Source organism: Grammomys surdaster, unplaced genomic scaffold, assembly GCF_004785775.1.
Source record: "Grammomys surdaster isolate TR1022 unplaced genomic scaffold, NIH_TR_1.0 61, whole genome shotgun sequence".
Taxonomy (NCBI): domain Eukaryota; kingdom Metazoa; phylum Chordata; class Mammalia; order Rodentia; family Muridae; genus Grammomys; species Grammomys surdaster.
In genome coordinates, this window is record NW_021604563.1 from 6,018,786 (window position 1) to 6,033,763 (window position 14,978).

The following is a 14,978-nucleotide window of genomic DNA, read 5'->3' on the forward strand; positions in this document are numbered from 1 at the left end:
TGTAGAGGGAAAAGTTATGGATACTGGGTATATAGAATCCTTTTTAGATATAAAATATTCTTTAGGCTTTCTTTAGGAATGTGGAAAGACCAGTCACCACTACTGGAACTGGCCGACCCGCAAAGAGAAAGGAAAGAATGCAATTTAGTCAGGTGGAACCAAGCTGAGAACCATAGTGACAGGGCAAGGCCGAAGTGACAGGGCAAGGCGGAAGTGACAGGGCAGGACTACATTCTTGAGAAAGATAAGCGTACAGAGAGTTTTCATCTGATCCTGACTCATGTAGGTTGGGTTCCTTTGGAATGTTCCACTATTTTTATGTTATACCACCCTAGCAACCCCCTCACCCCCTCCTCATTTCCTTGGTTTGTGGTTTTTCCCTTTAAAAACACCCCTCAAACTGGCAGTCGGGGTCAATTCAGCTCCTGCGTGGGCATGCGAATTGACCGGCAGCTAGTTGTCACGCCCTAATAAATAACCTCGCAATTGCTCCGGTATATGGTGTCTCGAGTAGATTACTGGGTGGTCGCGACTTTCTGAGACTTGAGAGAGGGTCTCCCCTCTGCGGAGGTCTTCATACCCAGTCCATCATTTTGTTGACTAAACAGAACCTCTGTCATTTCTCCTAACTAAAAGACTTAGTTCTAAACCTGGCTTTAGAATGAATGTCAGTTGAAAACCATCCTCTCAAATCTATTCTCTCAAAGTAAATAGCCTGGGTTGGCTATGATTCTGTAAGTCTTCAACCCTGTCAGAAATCCAGAATGACTGAATTAATTGAAATCCTGGGAAGCACAAAGCATAGTGTCTAAAGCTTAAGCAATTTTTAGAGACCGCTGAACACCTGGATAGTCAGCTTTACCTCAAAATGTTGGAGAATCTGATCTTTAGCCTTCTGGCCCAGAATCATCTGACAGACCTAGTAATGCAGAATTTTTAAGTGCTGAGTACTCTGTCTTGGCAGATATAATCAGTCGACTATTCAGCAAGTGTGTCCTTTTTCTGGACAGTATTTTGTCTGTAGATGAAAAGAGGCAATTCTTGCCTAGTGGCTGTCTCACCACAACTGGAATAACTCCAAAGATGCTCAATATCTTCTTAGAATCCAAGACAGGGAAGCTGTCAGGAGCAGACAGGTCTCTAATAAAATGAATGTTTATATAGGAATGCTTATAAAATCAATTTTGTGGACTTCTGACATTTTTGAAAACCAACTATCTATGTAAAGCAATCTGGACTGTTGTCCATTAACTTCTTTCTGCTATTTCTAATTAAAATCTAGAAAAACACCCTAATAGTAAACTCAGAGTCCTGCAATTGCTATAGGCCCTTAACTCACAGGCTAACCATCTCAAATCAGTTTTAAATAACTTCAAAAAGGACTGAGTCTAAACTTTGTATTCCTAAGTGTGTTATATAGGCACAATGCCTATGAGAGTAACAATATTAATCTCACTTTTATATCAATAAGAAACTCCTATCAATGAAAACCTTAAATCTGAAATCAAAATAAATTTTGTACCATTTAAGAAATGTAACTTTAGCTTAATAACAATTATACAGATTTCTACCAAATAGCTAAATAATCAATTCTAACTATTTCTGCCTGTTCCAATAAAACCATTACTTTTCCCTAGAAGGACAGCCTAATATTAATCACCTAAGTCCCCAAGCCCAGGGAATAGGAGTGCTGTCTCTTCATTAACTTCTTCAAGCTGAATTTGCCCATTGAGATATTAGAAGAGGGGTGGGAGTAAGGGTAAATTGATAAGCCTCTGATGTCTGTGTCTTCACTGCATCCAGCTGAAATTCCAGGATGTCAGAGGTTCGAGCAAGTCTGCTCAGCTTTCTTGATGAGTAGATACACCAAGGCTGTATATTCTGCAATAATTAATTATCAAAACAAATTTTAGTATCAAGGTAATTTTTTGTTTCAATTCTGGAATCTAGTATTCTCGTGGCCTGCCTCTGTCACGTCGAATCCATACAATTCTGGGAAGTAGAAATATCTTAATCTTCTCTTCTGAAAATACACAGACAAAAGCTTTTTCTCAAAACAGAATATCCTTGAGTCAGTAACCAGAAAAACATTTATCTTGATCTTTTTCCCAGAGGAAAAAATATGACTGCAAAACTGAAAATCACACCCATCTTGAAAATAAAATCAACTTAATAACTAAAATACTGTATGTGCCTATTCTTTAGGCCTTCCCTATTTTGCCAAGCATGAAAAGACCCCAGAATTCCCCAGGGGCCACCTTTAGACAGAAACCGAGTCTCCTTGTGAGGCAATATAACTTTATATCATCTGAATATGCCTGATTTACACTATCTTTCTGTTTGGCTCTCTGCCAGAACAGTCTCTATACACTGTACTCTCTACTCTAGAGTCAGTGACAATTTTCCCTATCTTAACTAAAGTACTGTATGTGACTATTCTTAGGCTCTTCCTATTTTTGCCAAGCAGAAAATGAACCCAGAATTCCCATGGGGCCCACATTAGACAGAACCTGAGTCTCCTGTGAGGCAACATAATTTTATATCATCTGGGTGTTTTTTTTTTTTTTTCATGATAGGGTTTCTCTCTGTAGCCCTGGCTGTCCTGGAACTCACTCTATAAAACAGGCTGGCCTCAAACTCAGAAATCTGCCTGCCTCTGCCTCCCAAGTGCTGGGATTAAAGGCATGTACCACCACTGCCTGGCAACTTTATATGATCTGAATACATCTGATTCACAGTATCTTTCTGTTCAGCCCTCTGCCTAGAACAGTTTTTTATTTATACCATCTATCTGTTTTACTCTGTACTCCAGAGCAGTTTCCACTTATACACTGTACTGTCTACTCAAGAGCCAGTGACAATTTTCCCTATCTAAGTTCCAAACCACAGGCAATAATCCCCACATGACTTGGACAAATCTGTTTATAAATCTTTCTTAAAAGAAAATAATACCTATATTTTAACTTTTACACTTAAATCAGTAACTACTCCACAGTAGAGGCTTTTTTTATTTAGCTCTCTTGGTTAAAAGTATACCTGTCTGTCTGTGGTTCCGTGCCTAGAGCCACAGACAAATTTTCTCTACCTATCTTTGTTCCCAAACACAGGCAAGATTCCCCTCGTGAACCAGACAAAGCCGTTTCTAAATCTATCTTAAAAACGAATAATCTCAATTTTAATTCAGAGACACTGTACTCTCTACTATAGAGTGACCTACTTTCTTCTTTTCCTAACAAAAAGCAACGTGCATCTCCCCACAGCTGGCAAGTTCAGCTGCAGTTTTTTGTTCAGGGTTCCCGACCTAGGACTAATATGACTCCCATCAGCTCCAATCACTCACTTAGTTTCTTAAAAAAAAAATGCAACTTTTACTCTCAGGTGAATAGACTTAAATTTCTAGTGAATTCATGCCCGAAATTGGTGTGCCACTTTGTTGAAGTAATTATTTAAATCAGTCTCTGGCTCAAGGCAACTATCTAAGCTGCAGAGGCTCTGCCTAGCCCAGCCACCATGTTTCTCGGCCTGAGGCCATGTGCGAGCTGCAGCTAGAACCAGGCTGCCAGAAACACCAGCCCCACCACCCACCAGATGCCAGTGTGAGAGATGGCTCTGCCAATCTTCCATGCTGTCTCCACAAGGCAGGGCATTGCCCAGACCATTCTGCCATCCATGTGGGCCCAGTAAGAGAATGAGACTGTAATTCTTATAGATTAATCAAAGGCTTTATATGTTCGATAATGATTAATAACAAGATGCCCATACAAAGAGACTTGTATCCCAATTAGCTAACCTAATTATAAGTTTATAAGTTGTTCCCCACGAGTGTTCTCCATACCTGTGTGGTTCTCAATCCTCTTAAATCTCTGCCCTCTCTAGCTCCTCCTCTTCCTTTTTTCTCTTCCACTCCCAATTCCTCCTTTTCCTCTCCTTACTCCTCTGACCTTAGCTCCTCCTACAATTCTGGTTAGAATATATTAGCTTAGAATATCAGTTCATAACAGCATAATCAATATGTTCCTTGCTTAACATTTGTAGTATAAGAGAAGTATTTCAAAATAACATTCCAGACTTTGTGAACTAATATTATGTGGTGCTAAGTTCTCCTGTCATGATGCAAGTAAATGCTCAAGCAGCCTAGAAAGGCATGAAAGACCAATCAAACTACATATTTCACCAGAGCAAAAGGGAAAGCTTGTTAACTGGAATGCTGATGATCACATAGTCAATGCATCACCACAAAATCCTATCCCGTAATGGATGGTGACTTTTTGCAATATGTATCACTGAGTCCTACTTTTAATCAACCTTCCAGTTTTTATATAGTCCGGCATCTCCCAATATCACATATAGCTTGAGGAGAAGTAATTTCAGATGAGAGTCTCCTAAGCCTCCTTTTCTTCACCCTTACGGACAGTCCACATATCCATTACCATTATCATATAACAGAAAATAACTGTACTGATCTGTTGTGGTTGTCATGACTACCAGGGGAATTCCAATATGGCCTTTTTTTCTAGCCTAACTAAAATGCTCTCATCCAACACATTATCTCTTAGCAAAAATTTTTATATGTATTTTAAAAGATAATAAAATGGAAATAAAAGCATTTGGATAAAATAACATTCCTTTTAAAAATTTGATGCTGGTACATGAGGACTCTATCTTCACTGAAAAGCTATTAGTGGTTAGCATTTGAGGCATATTCATGTCATTGTTTTCTTCAGTGATATAGCCATTAGTAAACTGCCAATTTACCAAAATAAAACCAACATGCATGAGGAAAAATGATAGGCTAGTTACATAAATATGTAAAATCTCAGCATTTAAGTGGTATAGTTATGATTTTGGCCAAGATATGAATGTGACTCTTTGTTAAAACATGATCTGAAATTCTTAAATTTGAACACACACACACACACACACACACACACACACACACACAGATATGCTTCATTGTTACATTTTAGTAAAAATAGAAATTACTAAAGTCATCAAATAGTTATCAGTCCACAGCTGTAAAAATAGAACTATAGTGTGTACATTAATTATCAACAAAGAATAAATTATAATAATATCAAATTCTCCTTCCTTGTCTAATTAAATAAAAAAAACCCAAGTCCAGAGCAAGGAACCAACTTGTTTAATATATCATAGTTATTAGAGCTATCAAGGCATCTGATTTTTAGCCCACTGCTTGTTCTGCTACATAACATTCTTATTAAGTAATGAACAATTTATCTTAACACAAACACTCTGCATGGATATAACCAAACTAATTAAAAATTACAGTTTATCCTCTTGTAATGAGCCATTAAAAATCCTTAGATGAGAAAAATCAGAGAAATGAAGCAATTTGTTCAATATGATCCAGACAGAGTTAAGTGGTGGTATTGGTTCATATTCAATTCTAAGCCTTTAAAACTTCAAAGCCTGAACACTTTCTGCGGCAATGTTCTTCCTAATAATGTTATAATTTTGTCAATTAAACCTTGAGCTATGTCCACAGAAACAAGTTAAACAATTCATTAAATTTAAAACAATTCAATTAGCTTTGTTTGACCAATGTTGGCCTGACACTTGAGACACAAAAGGCTTCATCCATAATATTCTTATTTGTCTTTATTCAATTTTCTTTACCTTCAAAATAGTACTGATTATATTTATTTCTACTCTTTTGTACATTTCTTTTAGTATTTTTATATCTGTATAAGGTTCCTTCCACTGCAATGTCTATGCTTATGCACATGTTTTCAATGTTTTGTATCATGCAAAACATTTGTAAAAGCTATTGATATACTTTTCCTTTTTACTACTTTGAATCCATATTGGCTTACATAAAGTTTTAGTAGAGACATCTACCCTTTTACTGTTTGATAAAGCAAAATAAATTTCTACATATGACAAAGCATGCCACACTAAATACTTGATATTTATTTAAAGCAGAGGTTCTCAACCTGTAGGCTGCATTACCTATGGGGGTCAAATGATACTTTCACAGGGTTCACATAACAATATTTTACATATCAGATATTCTCATTATGATTCATAACAGTAGCAAATTTATAGTTGTAAAGTAGCAACTAAAACAATTTTATAGTTGGAGGTGACAACATGTGGAATTTTATTCATTTACTTATTTTTCAATCTTATTTTACAGTTCAGTCTTTATCCCCATCCTGGTCCACCCTCTGACTATTCCACATTCCGTACCTCCTCCCCCATGTCTCCAAGAGAAGACACATTCCCACCACACTCCCACCCGTATACCACCAGACCACTCCACTCTTTGGAGCTTATAGTCTCTTGAGGGTTAGGTGCATCTTCTCTAACTGAGTCCAGACCCTGAAGTCCTCTGCTGTATATGTGTTGGGGGCATCATATCAGGTGGTGTATGCTGCCTGTTTGGTTGATGGGAGCCGACTCTTAGCCGAAAGCGTCTATCATCTTTACAGCCATCTCGAGCCATATACCCTGACAAGAGACTTGTTTTCAACAGCCTGCAATAGCTGAGCACACTCTGATAAACATCTTGTTACACTGTTTAATGCCCCCAGCTGCAAGGTGCACCTGGTGTTCATGGCTACAAGGCACGTGACATAGTGCCTTCAGTTGAGCTTGTCCATGAGGGCAAGTCACGTGAAAAAAGGGTATAAATACCCAGGATTTCCTTTCTATATAGGAGAATATAGGAGAATAGAAGAGACTAAAGGAGAATATAGGAGAATAAAGAAGAGACTTGAAGAGACTTGATCAGACTCTGTCTTGTATCCATCTTTTGTATCTCTCGCCCCTCCTCCATCCCTACTCTCTCTCTTGCTAGACCCTGACCTGCGGACCGGAGCAGCAGAATGGGCCATTACAAAGTAGCAGAACCAGCTGTTACAAAAGAAACAGCCATTACAGTTGGTGACTGAGTTTCTGATACATCTCAAGGGGTGGGGGATGTCCAGGTTAGTTGAGACTGCTGGTCTTCCTATAGCCCTTTCTCAGCTTCTTCCAGCTTTTCCCTAATTTAACCACAGGAATCACCAACTTCTGTCCATTGATTGGGTGTAAATGTCTGCAAACTTCATTTGTTGATAAGAAATGTCCAGTTGGGGCTTTGTTTCCCCTGTTATTTGCAATTCTTAATTGTATTGCCAATATATATACATTAGAAAGCTTCACCTGTATTAGGTTTCTGCACTACTCCTTAGGTGATCCTTAGCTATCTCTCCCTGTATTCTTTCCCCTAATTCCTCTGTCCCCTTATCTCCCTGCTTGATCCTCCTATTTTAGACTTCCCTTCATCCATTTGTAACTATTTTCTTTTCATAGGAAGAAGTATTTGTCCCCTGGAGTCACTTATGCTATACCTAACCTCTGTGAATTGATGGATTATAGTGTGCTTATCATTGACTTAACAGCTAGTAACTACGTATAAGTATAGTATAAGTATATTTGTCTTTTTTGTTGTTTGTTTGTTTTTTGTTTTTCAAGACAGGGTTTCTCTGTGTAGCCCTGGCTGTCCTGGAACTCACTCTGTAGATCAGGCTAGCCTCGAACTCTCGAACTCAGAAATCCGCCTGCCTCTGCCTCCCAAGTGCTGGGATTAAAGGCATGCGCCACCACCGCCTGGCTATATTTGTCTTTCTGTGTCTGAGTTACCTTACTCTGAATTTTTTTCTTGTGCAATCCATTTACCTGTGAATTTCATGGTTTCATTTTCTTTAATAGCTTAGTAATGAATCAGATATTCTTTAGTTATTCATATGTTGAGGAACAGCTAGTTTGTTTGCAATTACTGATTATTATTAGAAGAACAACAATCAACACAGATGAACAAGTGTCTCTGCAGTAGGATGAAACATTCTTTGGGTATATGCCCAATAGTAATATAGATGTATTTTAAGGTAGGTCGATTCCCATAGTCCTGAGGAAATGCCATATTAATTTTCATACCAGTTATACAAGTTTGCATTTCTTTTATTCCATATCCTCATCAGCATAATTTGGCATTTGTTTTATTTATTGTAGACATTCCAATGAGTGTAAGATGAAATCTCAAACTAGTTTTAGTTTGAAGTTCCCTGATAACTATGGATTTTAAATAATTCTCAACAACTTGAGTTTTCTCTTTTAGGAATCCTTTGTTTAGATTTGTTCTCTATTTTCATTTTTTATGTTTAGTATTTTGAGTCCACTTTGAATGAAGGTGTTCCTTTCTGTACAATAGTTTTTCTGCTTCAAGAGGTACCAATGACCAATTATTGATCTTAGAGCTCCTATAGATTCTTTTGTTCTTTGTTGCTAAGCCCTCTCCAAATTTCCTCTCAAATTTTGTTAATTTGCATCTTCTCTCTCCCTTTTAAAAGGTTACTTTGACTATAGGTTTGTCAATCATATTTTGTCTCAAAGAACCAACTTTTTGTGTCATTGATTCTTTTTATTGTTTGTATTTATCTCTATTTTATTGATGTCAGCTTAAGTTTGATTATATCTTTCTGTGTAGTCTTTTTTGGTGTAGTCCTTTACTTATAGTTCTAGTAATTTCAGGTTGTTCTGTTAAGTTACTAGTATGAGATCTCTCCATTTTTGTTTTAAATATAGGCATGTAATGCTATGGTCATATCATTTCCTTCATTGTGTCCCATTGATTTGGGTATGCCTTGTCTTCATTTTCACTCAATTCCTGAAACTTTTACATTTTTCATGGCCATCCTTTTTTATTTTTCTTTTTATGTGGTAGTGATCTGTTTAGTTTCCATGTGTTTTTATGTTTTCTGTTGATTCTGTTGTTATTCAAATCTAGCTTCATTTAATCCATGGTGGTCAGATAGGACACAGGGTGCTTTTTTAGTTTTATTGTATTTGTTCAGACTTAGTTTGTATCCAATAGTTTGTCAATTTTGGAGTGTGCAAAATTTCCGTGAGGGACTGAGACCAAGGGTATCTTTTGTGTTTGGATGAAGTACTCTGTAAATATCAGATTTTTGCTCTTGGTTAGCTAGAACATTTTTCTGTTTAATTTTTGCCAGGGTGACCTGTCTATTTATGCCACTGAGTTACTGAAAGTACCCAATATCAGTGTGTGAGGGTCAGGACATAATTTAAACTGTAGAAATGTTTCTTTTATGAACTTGTGTACCCTTGTGTGTTTAGTGAATAGCTATTAAGAATTGCAATATTGGTCTAGTGAGATATCTCAATGGTTAAGAGAAACAACTGCTCTTCCAGAGGTCCTGAGTTCAAATCCCAGCAACCACAGGGTGGCTTACGACCATCAGTAATGAGATCTGAAGCTGTCTTGTGGGGTGTCTGAAGACAGCTACAGTGTACTTACATGTAATAAAAAAAAAAAAACCTTTGTACAGGAGGAAGCAGGGCTGAAGTGAGAGGGAGAAGGGATGGGGGAAAAGAATTTCAATATCCTCTTGGTAGATTTTTTTCATCGACAAATACATAAAATTCTTCTATAACTCTAATGATTAGATTTGGATTGAAGTTTATGTTGTCAGATATTACAATGGCTACACTGGCCTGTTTCTTAGGTCTATTTTCTTGTAATATTTATCTTTCATTTTGGCATTAGGTAAAGTTTATCGTTGATAATATGATCTATTTATTGGATGCAGCAGAAGTATGAATCCTGTTTTCATACCCATTCTGTTAGTCTTTGGCTTTTTATCTGGGAATTTATACCACTAACATCAAGAGTTATCAGTGAGCAATACTTTTTATTATTAATGTGTGGTATTGTTATTGTTGTGCTTTGTTTTGTTCGATTTTCCTTTTTTATTTTTGTTATTTTGTAAATGAGGTGTGGCTTCTTTCCCACCCTATTTTAATTTGCTGGTCTGGGATTATTTATTCCCTCCATTTTCTTGTATCTGTTTAACATCTCCAGGTTGAAGTTTTCCTTCTAGTGCCTGCTACAGAGATGAATTTGTACATACGTACTGCTCAAATTTGTGTTTACTTTGGAATGTTTTTGTTCATCCATCTATTATGATTGAAAGTTTTGCTGGCCATAGTATTCTGGGCTTGCAGCTGTGGTCTTTTAGAGTTTGTCGGACACCTGTCCAGGCCTTTCTTTTGTTTCGGTTCTTCACTGAGGAGTCAGGTGTTATTCTAAAAATATGCTTTTATACATTACCTGATCTTTTACCCTTCTAACTTTAAATATTCTGTTTTTGTTCTATATGTTTATTTTTTTACTTAATATGTGCTGAATGAAGAGAGTGTCTTTTTGTATCCAGTATATGTAGGGTTCTACATACTCGTAAATTGATAGGCATTTACTTCTTTAGGGAAATCTATGATTTTATTGAAAATATCTTTCTGTGCCATTGACCTAGGTTTTGTCTCCTTCTTTTATTCCTAGCATTTGTCTATTTGGTCTTTAATATTTCCCCAGTTGTCTTGGATGTTTTATGCCTCGATCTTTTAGATTTTATACTCTTTGTTACTGAGATATTCATTTGTTATATCTTGTCTTTAATCATTAATTTTTTTTCTTTTCTCCCTTGTATTCTGTTGCTGAATTTTGCCTCTGAGGTTACTGTTCAAGTTCCTAAATATTTCATTTTCTAATATCAAAGTCTCATTTTAGATTTTCTTTACAGATTCTATTTCCATTTTCAAGTTTTGAACTTCTTTATTCATTTCCTTCCACTGCTTTTTCTTTCCAAATTTCTTAAGGAGATTTATTTTCTTTTTAGGGACCTCTATAATATTAATAAATGCTATTTTAAGGTCCATTTCTTGCACTTCAGCTATATTACATCTCTCAAGGCTGACTGCAGCAGGGTTGCTAAGCTCTAGTAGAGGCATATTGTCCTGGCTGTCATTGATTATGTTTTATGCTAGTGTCTAGGAATCTGAGTTTGGGATGATTGTAACTCTAGGTGCTGATATCTAGTCTTATCTTATTGATTATATATTTTATTCCTTGGTTTGTTGCCCTCTCTGTCTTTTAGAGGAATGTGGTAGCTATGAGTTTCCAGGTAGGGAATTCTCTGAGAATTCTTCCAAGAATGGCCACTAGGGGAATTAAGTGAGATATATTTCTAGGCATTGTGAGCTAACACACTTAGGGATCCTTGATGGGTTAGAAGGGGAGCTGATGGGAGTCACACAAGGGAGAAAAGAAGGGTATTCACAAGGATTTGCTTAGTCCCAAAAATGAAAATAGAGTGTGAAGAGAGGTGAGACTTGAGGGTTGAATTTGGAGGAGAGGAGAAAGGATGGAGATCTAGAATTCATCTATCTGCCTCTCTGGCCAAAACTCAAAACTCAGTACTCAGTCCTCAGTCTCCTTTAAACACCTAAAAGCAAATATATATACTCAATCATAGGATCACATTATCTTCACAATGAATTTTCTACCAAGAATCCAAAGCTGAGTGACTACAAGCTTACTCTACAAGGAAAATTAGGTGTCAGTTTAAAGATAGACAGACAGACACACAGACAGACAGACAGACAGGTAGATAGATAGATAGATAGATAGATAGATAGATAGATAGATAGACAGACAGAGAGAGTGAGTGAGTGAGTGAGTGAGTGAGTGTAACGATTGTATGTGTTTATGTGGGTGCATGATCATCTACAAACCTGTGAGCATGCATGCATTTGCATGCATATATAGACAAGATATATATCACTGAAGCTTGTAGTCATGACCTGGATAGAGTGGCTGATCTGTAAATTTCTGGAATTTTTCCATCTCCTATGCCAATGCTGGTCTAATAGATATACACCAAAATGCTTGTTTTTTTCTTAATCTGGATGCTAGACATTCAAAATTATGTTCTCATGTTTGTGCAGCATGTTTTCATTTTACCAACTCAGCCAACTCTTCAGTCTTATTTGGCTAATTTAAATAATCACAATCACCTTCAGATATTCAAATATTCAAACACTTCCTACTCAATATTAAATTCATTGTAGCTACAAATGGTAGGAACTATGCTGTTTGATGTTTCTTTATTCATTTTATTTACTGTATGTGATGAGGTGTGTGTGTGTGTGTGCCTTCCTGTCTGATGCCTGTCTGTCTGTCTGTCTGTCTGTCTGTCTGTTGTCTGTGTGTCTGTCTCACTGCCTCAGTGTGGAGAATGCTGTAGATGTCAGATGATGTCTTCAAGAAGTTCTTTCTCTTCCTTCATTGTATGAAGTTGAAAATCAAACTTAAGTTGTCAGACTTGTTTATGTAGTTGATTACATTGATGGATTTCTGTATATTGAACAGTCTCTGCATCCCTGGGATGAAGCCAACATGATCATGATGGATGATATTTTTGATGTTTTCTTGGATTCAGTTTGTGAGAATTTTATTGAGTATTTCTGCATCGATATTCATAAGGCAAATTTGTCAGAAGCTTTCTATCTTCGTTGGGTCTTTGTGTAGTTTAGGTATAAGTGTAATTGTGGCTTCATAGAATCAACTGGATGTTTCTTCTGTTTGTATTTTGGAATACTTTGAAGAGTATTATTAGTACGTCTTCTGTAGGAGGAGCTAAGGGGGAGCAATAAGGAGAGGAAGAGGAGGAGTTGGGAGAGGAAGAGGAAAAAGGAAGAGGAGGAGCTAGAGAGGGCAGAGATGTAGGAGGATGGAGAACCACACAGATATGAAGGGCACTCATGGGGAACAACTTATAAACTTATAATTAGGTTAGCTAATTGGGATACAACTCTCTTTGTATGGGCATCTTGTTATTAATCATTATCAAACATATAAAGCCTTTGATTAATCTATAAGAATTAGAGTTTCATTCTCTTACTGGGCCCACATGGATGGCAGAATGGTCTGGGCAATGCCCTGCCTTGTGGAGACAGCTTGGAAGATTGGCAGAGCTATCTCCCAAGCTGGCATCTAGTGAGTGGCAGGGCTGGTGTTTCTGGTGGGCCTGTCCTAGCTGCAGTGCGCACTTGGCCTCAGGCCAAGAAACGTGGCAGCTGAGCTAGGCAGAGCTGCTGCATCTTAGATAGTGGGATGAACCAGAGGCTAGATTTAAATAATTAATACTACAGTCTTCTTTAAAGGTCTGATAGAATTCTGCACTAAATCCATCTGATCTTGGGCTTTTTTTGTTTGTTTATTTATTTGGGAGACTTTTAATGACTGCTTCTATTTCTTTAGGGGATATAGGACTATTTAGATGGTTGATCTTATCCTGATTTAACTTTGTTACATGGTATCTGTCTAGAAAATTGTCCGTTTCATCCAGATTTTCCAGTTTTGTTGAGTATAGGCTTTTGTAATAGGATTTGATAATGTTTTTAATTTCTTAGATTTCTGTTGTTATGTCTCCCTTTTCACTTCTGATTTTGTTAATTTACATTCTGTCTCTATGCCCTCTGGTTATTCTGGCTAAGGGTTTATCTATCTTGTAGATTTTTTTCAAAGAACTTGCTCTGTGCTTTTTTGATTATTTGTATAGTTCTCTTTCTTTCTACTTGGTTAATTTCTACCTGTCTACTCCTCTTGGGTTTATTTGCTTCTTTTTTCTAGAGCTTTCATATGATCTGTTAAGCTGCTAGTGGATGCTCTCTCCAGTTTCTTTTTGGAGGCACTCAGAGCTATGAGTTTTCCTCCTAGCACTGCTTTTATTGTGTTCCATAAGTTTGAGCATGTTCTGCCTTCATTTTCATTGAATTCTAAAATGTTTTTAATTATTTTCTTTATTTCTTCCCTGACCAAGTTATCATTGAGTAAAGAGTTGTTCAGTTTCCAGGTGTATGTGGCCTTTCTGCTGTTTTTGTTGTTATTGAAGACAAGTCATAGTGTGTGGTGATCTGATAAGACGCGTGGAGTTATTTCAATCTTCTTGTATCTGTTTAGGGTTGTTTTGTGACTGATTATATGGCTAATTTTTGAGAAGGTACCATGAGGTACTGAAAAGAAGCCTGAACTCCCAGGGACTAAACCACCAACCAAAGACTACAAATGGAGCAACCCATGGCTTCAGCCAGATATGTAGGACAGGATGGCTTTGTTGAGCATCAATGGGAAGAGAAGGCCTTGGTCCTGCGAAGGCTCTATGCCCCAGTGAGGGGAATGCCAGGGTGGGAAGGTGGGAGTGTATTGGTGGGTGTGGGACCACCTTCATAGAAGAAAGGAAGGGAGATATGGGATAGGGTGTTTCCAGAGGGGAAACTGAGAAAGAGGATAACGTTTGAAATATAAATAAATAAATTATCCAAAAAATGTTGTCAGAATTAGTTTTTTAAAAGTACCATTATGCACTGAGCTCTCTCTTTGGATACCTTTTGGTGTTCTATGATTTTATTTTGTTTGTTTATTTCAATCCTTCATCTAAGCTGAAGCGATAGCATAACCCACCATTTATTCCCATAGACAGCATTTGTATTATATCAGATGTCAGGACATTAGTTGGTAGGTTCCTGATGTCTTTCTCGAATGAAATAGCATATAGAAGGTGAAGTAATAATCATTTGGAACAGAAGTAGGGCTTCATTAGCATTGCTCCAGTAAATCTGAAAGATTACGTACTAAATTATCAGTTTAAGGGTATCTTTCACTGAAATTATGTACAAATGACATGTACAAAGTGTCTCAAGGCTGAAAAAGCATAAGGAAAAGGATTTAGGCCAGAAATAAAGAAAATTGTGGAGTTTCTAGCTGACATCATTGCTTAGGGATAAAAATGAACACAATTATTAATGTAGTAAAACACTATTTTGTAGCATAACATATTCAAAATTGTTATCACTAAGGTACATATGTGAATGTTCAAAATCTAGAAATAAATTCACAGTTAAATATTTGTTTTATGACTTCCTAGTAGGCTAGTATATGTACGGCACAATAATTTTGAAGTGTCTTACAGTTATGTTGTTAATACTTCATTTAAATATTATAATCTACAGCAAAAGTAATGAATGAACATTATTGTCCTAGATATATAAACTTAATTTCATTTTTATTTTAAAATTTAAAAAGTCAATGATTTTTTAAACTATTTCTGTTTTAC